Below are 12,178 nucleotides of genomic sequence, written 5' to 3' on the forward strand. Positions count from 1 at the left end.
GGAACTTAAATCACTCTTCAGAAAAGATACCTGCATACACATGTTTATTGCAGTAATATTCACAATAGTAAAAACATGAAAGCAACCATACTACCTATCAAAACTGGACTAGATGAAAAAAATGTAGTATATATACATGATGGAATATTATGCATCCATAAAGAAGAACAAAATTATGGACTTCACAGCAACTTGGATGGATTTGGAATCTATCATATTCGGTGATCTAGCACAGAAACTGATGTACTAAGTACCACATGTTCTCACTGATAAGTGGACCCTGAACATTTACCATAATACAATAAGAAAGGGACTGGCAGTAGTGGGACACTGCCGGGGGGTCGAGGGAAGGCATGTAACATCAATAAGCGTACCTGATCTCAAACCAGGCAAAGTATGTACCACAAGGAGGCCCAAACTTTACCTGTACTATGACTTGTAGACCTAATACTAGATTGTACCCAACATCTTTAAAATTAAAACAAACAAAACAATATGGAGCTCTTTGTATTTGGTTCTGTGCACTTAACATATTTTCAAGGGTCATCCATGTTGGAGCATAATGAGTACTTCATTCCTTTCTATTGCCAAATAATGCCCCACTGTATGGTTATACCACATTCTGTTTATCCATTCACCGTCAATTGATGAACATTTGGCTGTTTCCACTTTTTGACTATTACGAATAATGTTGCTATGAAGATTTGTGAGCAAGTTTTTTGTTTGTTTGTTTGTTTGTTTTTGAGTTGGAGTCTCACTCTGTTGCCCAGGCTGGAGTGCAGTGGCACACTCATGGCCACCCCAGTGTTGACCTGCTGGGCTCTGGCAATCCTTCTGCCTCAGTCTTCCAAGTAGCCAAACTACAGGCGTGTACTACCACGCCTGGCTAATTTTTGATTGATTGTAGAGATGAGGTCTCACCAAGTTGCCTGGGCTGGTCTCAAACCTGTGGTTTCAGACAATCCACTCGCTTTGGCCTCCCAAAGTGCTGGGATGACAGGCTGAGCCTACCAACTGATTGGTAGATAATGAAAATGTGACACACACACACACACACACACACACACACACACACACACACACACAACATGAGATACTACACAGACATAAAAAAGTATGAAATAATGTCTTTTGCAGTAACTTGTATAGAATTGGATAACATCATCCTAAGTTAACTAATGCAGGAAGAGAAAACCAAACACTGCATGTTCTCACTTATAAATGGGAGCTAAACTAAGGATCTGCAAAACATATAGAATGATATAATGGACATTAGAGAATCAGATTGGCGAGGGCAGGGAGGGGTAGAGGGATGAAATATCACCTATTAGGTACAATGTGCACAAGGGGTAGTAGGAACACTTCAAGCCCAGACTTCTTTGCCACTATACAATGCAGCCACAAACCAAAAACTATTCATACACCCTAAAGCTATTGAAATAAAACGGAAAAAAATTCCTTGCAGCAATGAAAAAATTTAAAAATTAAAACCCTCAACCATCTAGACATCAAAGGAACATTCCTCAAAATAATAAGAGGCAAACCCACAGCCAACATCATGCTTAATGGGCAGAAGCTGGAAGCATTCCCCTTAAGAACAGGAACAAGACAAGGATGCCCATTTTCCACCACTCCTACTTAGCAATAGTACTGGAAGTCCTAGCTAGCTCAGGCAAGAGAAAGAAAGAAAAGGTATCCAAATAGGAAAAGAGGAAGTTGAATTATCTCTCTTTACAGGTGATATGATTATCTGGAAAACCCTAAAGATTCCACCAAAAGACTCCTAGAACTCATGAATGACTACAGTAAAGTCTTGGGATACAAAATCAATGCTCAAAAATCAGTTGCATTTCTATACACCAACATTTAAGCTGAGAACCAAATCAAGAACGCATTCCAATTATAATAGCCATAAAAATATAAAATACCTCATAATGCATCCAACCAAAACACTGCTTAAATCATAGATGACATAAACAAATGGAAAAACATTCCATGCTAATTAATTGGAAGAATCAATACTGTTAAAAAATGTTCTTGCTGGCCGGGCTCGGTGGCTCAGCTTGTAATCCCAGCACTTTGGGAGGCCGAGGTAAGTGGATTGCCTGAGCCTGCGGGTTCAAGACCTGCCTGGGCAACTTGATGAGACCTCATCTCTACAGCAAATCAAATATTAGCCGGGCATGGTAGCACGCGCCTGTAGTTCCAGCTACGTGGAAGACTGAGGCGGAAGGATCGCCAGAGCCCAGGAGGTCGAGGCTGCAGTGGCCGGGAGCGGCCATTGCACTCCAGTCTGGGTGACAGAGTGAGACTCCAACTCAAAAAAAAAAAAATGTTCATGCTACCTAAAGCAATTTACAGACTCAACCCAATCCCTGTCAATTACCAGCACCATTTTTCACAGATCTAGAAAAAGCAATACTTAAATTCATATGAAAGCAAAAAAAAAAAAAAAAAAAAAAAAAAAGCCAAGATAGCCAAAGCAATCCTAAGCAAAAAGAACAGAGCTGGAGGTATCACACTGCCAAACTTCAAACTTTAGTACATGGCTACAGTAACCAAAACAACATGGTACTGGTACAAAAATAGACACATAGACCAATGGAACAGAATAGAGAACCCAGAAATAAAACAACCATCTCTTTTTTTGACAAAGTTGACAAAAATAAACACTGGGGGAAAGCATCCTATTTAATAAATGATGCTGAGAAAACTGGTTAACAATATGTAGACTAATGAAGCTGGACCTCTTCTTCTCACCATAAAAAAATTAATATGGATTAATAACTTAACATAAGACCTTATATTATAATAATCCTAGAAGAAAGCCTAGGAAACACTGTTCTGGACATCAGCCTAGGCAATGAATTCATGTTCAAGACCTCAAAAGCAAACTATGCATCTGACAAAGGACTAATATCCAAAATGTATAAATAACTCAAATGAATTGACAGGAAAAAACAAAAAAAAAAGTGCACAAAAGGCATAAAAAGACACTTCCCAAAGGAAGCCATACAAGTGACCAACAAACATGAAAAAGTGCTCAGCATCACTAGTTATCAGAAAAATGCAAATCAAAACCACAGTGAGATACCACCTCACTCTAATCACAATGGCTATCATGAAAAAAATTAAAACAAACAAACAAACAAAAACCAAAAGATGTTGGCAAGGCTGCAGAGAAAGGGGAACAGTCATATACTGTTGGTGAGAACAGTTCAACCCCTGCAAAAAGCAGTTTAGAGATTTCTAAAAGAACTAAAGTAGATTTACCATTTGACTCAGCAGTCCCACTACTAGGTATATACACAAAGTCTAAATCACTCTATCAAAAAGACACCTGCACTTATATGTTTGTCTCAGCACTATCCACAATAGCCAAAAACAGAACAACCTAGGTGCCCATCAAGAGTGGACTGGAAAGAAAATGTGGTACATATACACCATGGAATACTATGTAGCCAAAAAAAGAATAAAATTCTGTCCTTTGTAGCAGCATAAATATAGATGGAGACCATCATTCTAAGAGAATTATCACAGAAACAGAAAACTGAATACCATATATTCTCATTTATAAATGGGACTAGACACAGAATACACACAAGCATAAGGACAGGAACAACAGACACTGGAGACTCTTAGAGGGGAAGGGAGGGGGTGAAAAGGGCCAAAAAACCACCCACTGTGTTCCATGCCCACTGCCTGGGTGACAGGGTCAAGAGATACCCAAACCTCATCATCATGCTATATACCTGTGTAACAAAACCTGTACATGAACCCTTGAATCTTAAAAAAAAAAAGTAAATTTGTATGCTTTTTCTCCTAAGAAAAGAAACCTGTTTTATAATAGAATGCATTATATACTTTATTCAGTATTCATGTTCTTTGCAAATAAAGTTTGTGATCCTTACTGTTGGTTCAGGTGCTTTTAAGGTGAAGATTAAAAGATGTTAAATATAAAGCCCAACTTCATCTCTGGGGCTCAATTCCCTTTATCCCCTCAACCCTGCTAGGAAATCCCCCAATTCCTAATAATATCCATGCCAGTGAGCTTTTCTTCAACAGCAGTTCCCAGAGGTACTGTCTCTTTTTATTATTAGAGCGTGAATATTCTTCATGTACTGAATACAGTTATGTATCTAGTGAGTGCTCAACAAATTATAGGTATTGTGTAAACTATATGAAATTGCTGTTTTTAATAGAACAAAAATAGAAAATACCGACAATTTTAAACAGTTTCACTTAATACTAAGTTCTGCTGCATATAGACAATTTAGAAAGTCAAGTCTGAATTATGTTGTTTAAGTAATTTCAGCAGCATCCAGAAGGGTCAATGTTCTTCATTAATTCTTTTTTTAAAAATGACTGTAGAAGATTGGGATAATTGGATCATTTCTTCCTGTAGAGTACCCAGGACACCTCTGGGCACAAAGTAGACCCTCAAGAGATGTTTGATGTATTAAGTAGGCGAATCTATTTATCATTAGTCATATTCACAGTTGAAAGTCTCTAAACATAACATGATAATATTGCTTAACACCCTTTGTGTTGCTAACTGAATTAAAACACCAATGACAAATAACAAGAAAAAGGGGAAAAGTAAGTTTGCAGGCCTCAGCTGCTAGCAAAGCCAACTACCTATGCCTTGATGGAAATGAAATCTCATAAGGATTGAATATTCTCCTAGAGCTCATTTATATTTCTGTCATGATCCAATAATTTCCAAGAGCAAGAGAAACTACCTTTCACATAGCCCACATGAGTCCTGGCACATCTAATCTGCAATCTCTACTTTTAATTTATATCTGAAAAATGAATGAGTGAGCAACTACAGGGATATAAAAGCCAGGGTTACACAAACACAATGCATAATTCTATTACACCTGATGCCTGGCTCTGAGCAAGTAAACTTTATTACATGTGCTGGCTTTGTATCAAAGGCGGTAAACCAAATTTCTCTCCTCCTGGCATTTGTGCAAATCTGTCAAATAACACAGCATCAACCCAACCCACTTGACTCTGTGTGTGTGTGTGTGTGTGTGTGTGTGTGTGTGTGTGTGTACATTTCTAAAATCAAGTTTTTATTTTAATAGCATTCCTTTTTAATTTAAGCAAAGCAAAATGGAAATTACACTAAAAGAGATGAAAAAGTGTGGTAAAAAATGCTTCCTTGGACAAAGCTATTTTAATGAAAGCAACACTCTATGCGGGCTCCCTGATTCCTTTTTAGTATTCAGCTACCCAAATTAGATTCACTTCATTGGCTGTCTTCATCAGATTTCACAAAACTGGGGACCATCCAAAAGAAATAAAAGGTGAAGGTTTTCCTTAAAGCAGGATTCTAGGTTTTGAACACAAACATTCAGATTAAGTGAAGGAACTTGATTAAACCCACAATTCAAGATAATGATGAACTGAATGCTGGAACTCAACTGCCTGACACACTTTCGCATATGAATTAAATTTTCTGTTAGCTAACCCACTTAAAAAAAAAAACAAAAAACCTACATTCAACATCTCCCTTCAGGGAATTGGCCATATGTGGAATGAACAGATTCTTGGGTCCACATGGGGCTTGTTTTGCAATTTCTGAGTTTGCTGGAAAAGTGAGTTTATTGCATTATTTTATTTTTTATCTTTTATTTTTTGAACTGAGCTCTCACTGTGTTGCCCAGGCTGGAGTACAGTGGCACGATCATGGCTCACTGTAGCCTCAACCTCCTGGGCTCAGGTGATCCTTCTGCCTCAGCCTCCTGAGTCACTGGGATGGTGGGTGTGTGCCACTATACTCAGCTAATTTTTAAAATTTTTTTGTAGCGACAAAGTCATGCTATGTTGCCTAGGCTGGTCTCAAAATTCTGGGCTAAAGCAATTCTCTGCCTTGGCTTCCCAAAGTGTTGGGATTTCAGGCGTGAGCTACTGCACACGGTTGTGTTATATCAGAATGGACACTGGTAGATTTATTTGAGCATATGACACTCTATGAGGTATGCCTATTTAGTGGAATGTGCTGTCACTCAAATATTAATATACACAAGTGTACCAGCAGTTGTTTTCATGAGCGGTAATACCAAAGAGGGATGTTTATGACCAGGTGCTAAAGAAGGCATGTCAGACAAGGAGGTGAGTACATTCGGGGATGACAGGGAAGAGCTGTCATGATACACGACAAGAGCTGTCATGATGCACAACGTGGATCTTCCCAATCACATTCACAACTCTGGAGCAAAATGTTTTTCATAAAACCTTCATTCCGCAAATAGAATTTTAAAATGGCATTGTAGCATATGGCCATGTAAATTGTAAAGGCAATCTGCCTGTCTTCAACAATGCCAGGGTGGATGGGCTAATGAGGTTGCAAACAGAGGAAGGTACACACTATTAAGCTGGCTACCTCAAAATGCCCGGATGGCCCAGAGATTCTAGAGCCATTTTGTGACTATCAAAAGGAAAAATGTGATTAGGATATAATTACACCCTTTATAATTACAGTCATGCAGACTTAAGATTTCACATAATTTAAATATCACAAGATGCATAGGAAGACTAAATGCTTTATGAATCATATGAGGAGAAAAAAAGGAAGCAAGTCAATTATAAAGAGGTGGAGGTCAGATGGTTTCCAATTATTGATATTGCACTATAGGGAGATGGGTTGAATTTTGTGGTGGAAATTAGATATAACCAAGTAAGTCTTGAAGAGCTTAGTTAGCTGGAGAGGTGCTACAGTTTGAGTACATTCATTTTTATTTTTATTTTTTTTCAGTTTTAAAAGCACTGTATGTGTCGGGCTCAGAGGCTCAGTGGCTTAGCCTGTAATCCCCACACTGGGAGGCCAAGGCGAGTGGATTGCCTGAACCCATGGGTTTGAGACTCACCCGGGCAACTTGGTGAGACCTCGTCTCTACAATAAGTCAAAAATTAGCCAAGCGTGGTAGAGCGCACCTGTAGTTCTGGCTACTTGAAAAGCTGAGGCAGATGGATTGCCAGAGCCCAGCAGGTTGAGGCTGCGGTGGATGGGAGCGGCCACTGCACTCTAGTCTGGGCAACAGAGTGAGACTCCAACTTAAAAAAAAAAAAAAAAACCTAAAACAAAAGCACTGTATGAAAAACTTTACATACCTGGAATCACTGTTACTACCATTTTGAGATGAAGACAGCTCAAACTCAGAGAAATGAAATAATTTGTCTAAAATCACAAAGCTAGTAATTGCCTGGACAGAAATGAAGTTTAACTAGCTTCAAGACCCTTCTTTTGGCCAGGCGTGGTGGCTTACACCTGTAATCCCAGCACATTTGGAGGCCAAGGCCTGTAGTCCCAGCTACTTGGGAGGCTGATACAGGAGGATGGCTTGAGCCCAGGAGTTGGAGACTATGGTGAACCATGATCATGCCACTACACTCCAGCTTGAGCAAAAGAGTGAGACTCTGACTTAAAAAAATTAAATCATTTTTGTGATATACAAGAGTTTACCAAGGCAGTATCTCAAGTATCGCCTTTACAAGTTTTTTTTTTTTTTTCTGAGTTGGAGTCTCACTCCGTCGCCCAGGCTGGAGTGCAGATGGCATGCTCACGGCCACCCAAGCGACTACTTGCTAGGCTCTGGCAATCCTTCTGCCTCAGCCTTCCGAGTAGCTGGAACTACAGACACACGCTACCATGCCTGGCTATTTTTTGATTTATTGTAGAGACGAGGTTTCACCAAGTTGCCCAGGTTGGTCTCGAACCCACAGGCTCAGGCAATCCACTTGCCTCAGCCTCCCAAAGTGCTGGGACTACAGTCTGAGCCACGGAGCTTGGCCTGCCTTTACAACTTTTGCCAGACTATGTACCATCTGTGTTGTAATCTATTTAATATTCTTCTTTAAACTGATAGTTTCATATTTCAAAATGTTTATTTAAAATGAAATGTTTATAATACTATTAAAAATGGAAAATAAGCCGGGCTCGGTGGCTCAGCCTGTAATCCCCTTTGAGAGGCTGAGGTGAGTGGATTGCCTGAGCTGGCGGGTTCGAGACCCGCCTGGGCAGCGAGACTTCATTTCTACAATAAGTCAAAAAATCAGCTGGGTGTGGTAGTGCATGCCTGTAATTCCAGTTACTCGGAAGGCTGAGGCAGAAGGATCACTGGAGCCCAGCAGGCGAGGCTGCGGTGGCCGGGAGCGGTCACTGCACTCCAGTCTGGGTGACCGAGTGAGACTCCAACTCAAAAAAAAAAAAAAAAAAAAAAGGAAAATAATTGTCAGTGGCATAAGCAGAAGGTGACTGTGAGAGTAAATGAAAGTCTACCTAAATACTGTTGCCTACCAAAGCTCTGATCCTGGGGTCCATCATTTCCTTGTAAAGTGGACTCGGAGAGTTAGGGAGGTAGTAGAGGCCTTCTTACACCAAAATGAGGTTTTTCTCGTGATGTAAACAGAGGACTCAAAGATAACTAAAAGTGGAATTCTATTCCCATTGTGACATACCATCGTATTTGATGCTGTGTGGTGTACCACCTGTATTCCCTGTGCCTACCACCTGTGGCATGCAGGCTATGCTTCGGGAAAGCATGTGTATTTTTTGGTGAGCTGGAGTAAGAGAGAATAGAAAGAGATTGATTGGATCTGATCATTTCTTTCCAAATCAAAATTTAACTTGAAGGAAACTAGATGTTTCTCTTGTGTCCGTCTCCCAAAGTGCTGAGATTACAGGTGTTAGCCACTGCACCCGGCCTCAATTAAATTTTATATGTAACAAATCTGGGATCCAACTCAAAATTAAGCATAGAGCTAAAATCTTACAAGATACTGACATCCAACAGCTTTTAAGCATGTTGGCTCTGGAAATTATTGAATATTGTTTGCATACTTCCTGGTTAAACTGTAATAGGACATCATCATGCAAGCATCACCAGGACCCTCCCTCTTATAAAATATTGCCTTGAAGAAGACAGGCTAAGTTCTTAGTGCCTTGCCAACCCCTGGGCAAGCCTGATTCAAAGAGTGGCCACTTGAGGTCCAAAAGTTATTTCTTAGCATAATTTTATCCTGGACTTTTATCCTTTACGTTCATTAAAAAATAACAGCGTGGCTGGGTTCGGTGTCTCAGCCTGTAATCACGGCACTTTGGGAGGCCGAGGAGAGTGGATGGGCTGAGCCCGCAGGTTAGAGACCAGCCCAGGCAACTTGGCGAGATCGCGTCTCTACAGTAAATAAAAAATTAGCCAGGCATGGTAGCGTGCTCCTGTAGTTCCAGCTACTTGAAGTCTGAGGCAGAAGGATTGCCGGACCCCAGCAGATCAACGCTGGGGTGACCATGGGTGTGCCACTGCACTCCAGTCCAGAGTGAGACTCCAACTCAAACAAACAAACAAACAAACAAATAAATAAAATAACAGCATGGCCATTAGAGTACCAAGATTATCACCACAAAATACTAAAACCCAACCCTATGTCTCAAATGGAATGACCAAAAGGTATTAACATATCCTTATTTCGAAGGCATTTTATTTACTAATGTTCTATCATTTGACCCACTAGCATGTTTAACAGTGTATATAAACTCTCCAATATTTCAAGCAGTGTCTTGGTTTTCTGTATTTTTATATGCATGTACTCTGTCTTCCCAGAAAAACCTACATTCATGCATTCAAACCTACACACACACACACACACACACACACACACACACACACACACACACACACACACGTTGTTTGTCTTTAAAAAATTAAAGTTCCATAGCAGAGAGAGCAATGGGTCTTAAGTGGCAAATACATAGAAAATGAAATAAGTGCAATTCAGATTCATGTCAGAAAACAGTTGAACACAGTGGCTCATTCTTGTAATCCCAATACCTTGGGAGATTGAAGTGGGAGGATCACCTGAGGCCAGGAGTTCAAGATCAGCCTAGGCAACAAAATAAGACCCCTTCTCTACAAAAAAATTTTTAAAAATTAGCCAGGTGTGGTGGTATGCACTTGTCCCAGCTACTCAGGAGGCTGAGACTGGAGAATTGCTTGAGCCCAGGAGTGTGAGGTTATAGTCAGTTTTCATCAGACCACTGTATTCTAGCCCAGGCAACAGAGTGAAACCCTGTTTAAAAATAAATAAATGAATAGAAAGAAAGAAAACACATTTTCAAATGATTATAAAATTGTTTGCAAGATAAGACTGTTAAAGAAAATGCACCAGAATAACTGCACCAAAAAAAAAGAAAGAAAGAAAAAAGACAGTTTGTCACCCTGGGAGAAACACAGTATTAACTGGCAAAGCAACCTGATAACCTACAAGCCCTGTACATTTTCCAAATATTTATATTTCTGAGGAAATACATGTTTATTTTAGAATTAGGAAAGCATACTGCTCACATCTTAAAATGTCCAGAAGCCAGCAACTAGTTTAATTATTAGCAGGGTTCCTTGGCCAAACTATTGCTTTTTAAAAAAAGGTGGTAGCCTTGCACATTATACCTCGCTGTTTGCAATCCCAAGGCCTGACCCAATGACTGGCATTTAAACTTCACTGAATGAAAGTCATGGTGGGTAAATTGGTATATAAGTGAGGTCTTACTCTTAGATACAATATAGCTTGGTCAGATTTTGGAAATATGGAGAGTTGACTTGAATACCAATCACTTCACCTCTGTGTAGCAATATAACACTAATGATACTTTCTCAAATATTGTACATATCATACCTATACTTTCTTGACAGAGTCATATAAATAGTTTTAGAAAATTTAAAAAAAAAGAAAATTTGACTGCTCCAATTTTCTAAAGCTAAACGTTTATTTAAAAGAAAAAGCACAGGCATGAAAAGATACTTCTCCATACGCTCATGGTTCAGTAATCATTCTGCTCTGTTTTAGTGAAATATCCTCAGAACAACTGAAACTGCTATAAATATAAAGGAATGAAAACAGAAACAAGAATGATAAGCAATTTCTATTTCTACAGAAATCTGAAAATAGAGAATTTCTATTTGAAGTCTATAGAAATGAAACCAAAATATATCTTTTTCATGGTCGAGTTTAAAACCAAAGTTTGTTTGTAAAACAAATAGGACAATTTTTTTAAATAGGGAAAAGCATTATCCCCTGGATCATATAATTGTAATAAATCAGACCCCAATTTTTAAATCTTGGTTTTTGGAACCTGAAGCATCTGGTTCTTTACTGTTGATTAATTTGAGGGGGGAAAAAAGCTGTCAGGAAGGAGGTAAAAGCTAAGTCAGAGCTCAGCCTTCTGGATTTGAGAGGAACTGCATGCACCAGGTTAGTGCAGTGGCCACTTTCAGGAAACTCTTAAGGATGATGATGTTCTGTAGTTAACACTTTACAATGTCTTCTCAACTACAGAACTGAGAAACATCTTCTCAACTAGAAGCACCTCAGTTATAAAAAAAAAAAAAAGATAGTGACTTTTGTTTCTGAATCTGACACCAGAAAAGCAAATGCTCCCTTTTTCTGAAGTTAAATGCAAAGCCTTCAGGTTAAGCACCAAAGAGCAACACTTCTTAAACTTTAAAGTGCATATAAATCACCAGAGAGCTCATTAAAATGCAGGCTTTGATTCACTAGGTCCAGGATGATGCTGTCCATTTGTATTTCTAACCAGCTCCTGGGTGATATGGATGCTATTGATTTGTGGATCATACTTAGCACAAGGATACTGAGAATATTTCCCTAACATTACCATCTAGTGGGGAAAGCCTATAAGTAAATATGTAATTATTGTAGTTTGACTTCATATCGTTCCTACTGAATGATTATCTAATATGATTGTAATACATTTTTATTTTGATTATTCCTGTGTGAAAATGTCTTTTCATGAATATATTAAGACACATAATTGTATAAAATTATCCTACAGAAAATGATATAAAAGACATCTGTTATGAACAGTTTCTATTTTTAAAAATAGTCAAAGAAATTAATATGAGGAAACAAAATTTTGTACATTACAATTTCCTGACTGAAATAAATGAAAATGTTTTATTAAATAAAGAGGAAATCAACACCCCACTAACATTCAATTATTCAATTCAAGTTTCCTGGATGGGGTCAACATTAACCAGCAATGTTCATTTTATACCTATTCCTACCTCATGTTTTAAACAATTGGTTGACTTTAAAAGGTAAAGATTTCCTACTTTTTCCACAAATATTTATGGAGCATCAACTATGTGTTAGGCAC

This window comes from Carlito syrichta, unplaced genomic scaffold (assembly GCF_000164805.1).
Source record: "Carlito syrichta isolate Samal-C Ts95f unplaced genomic scaffold, Tarsius_syrichta-2.0.1 Scaffold302431, whole genome shotgun sequence".
NCBI lineage: Eukaryota > Metazoa > Chordata > Mammalia > Primates > Tarsiidae > Carlito > Carlito syrichta.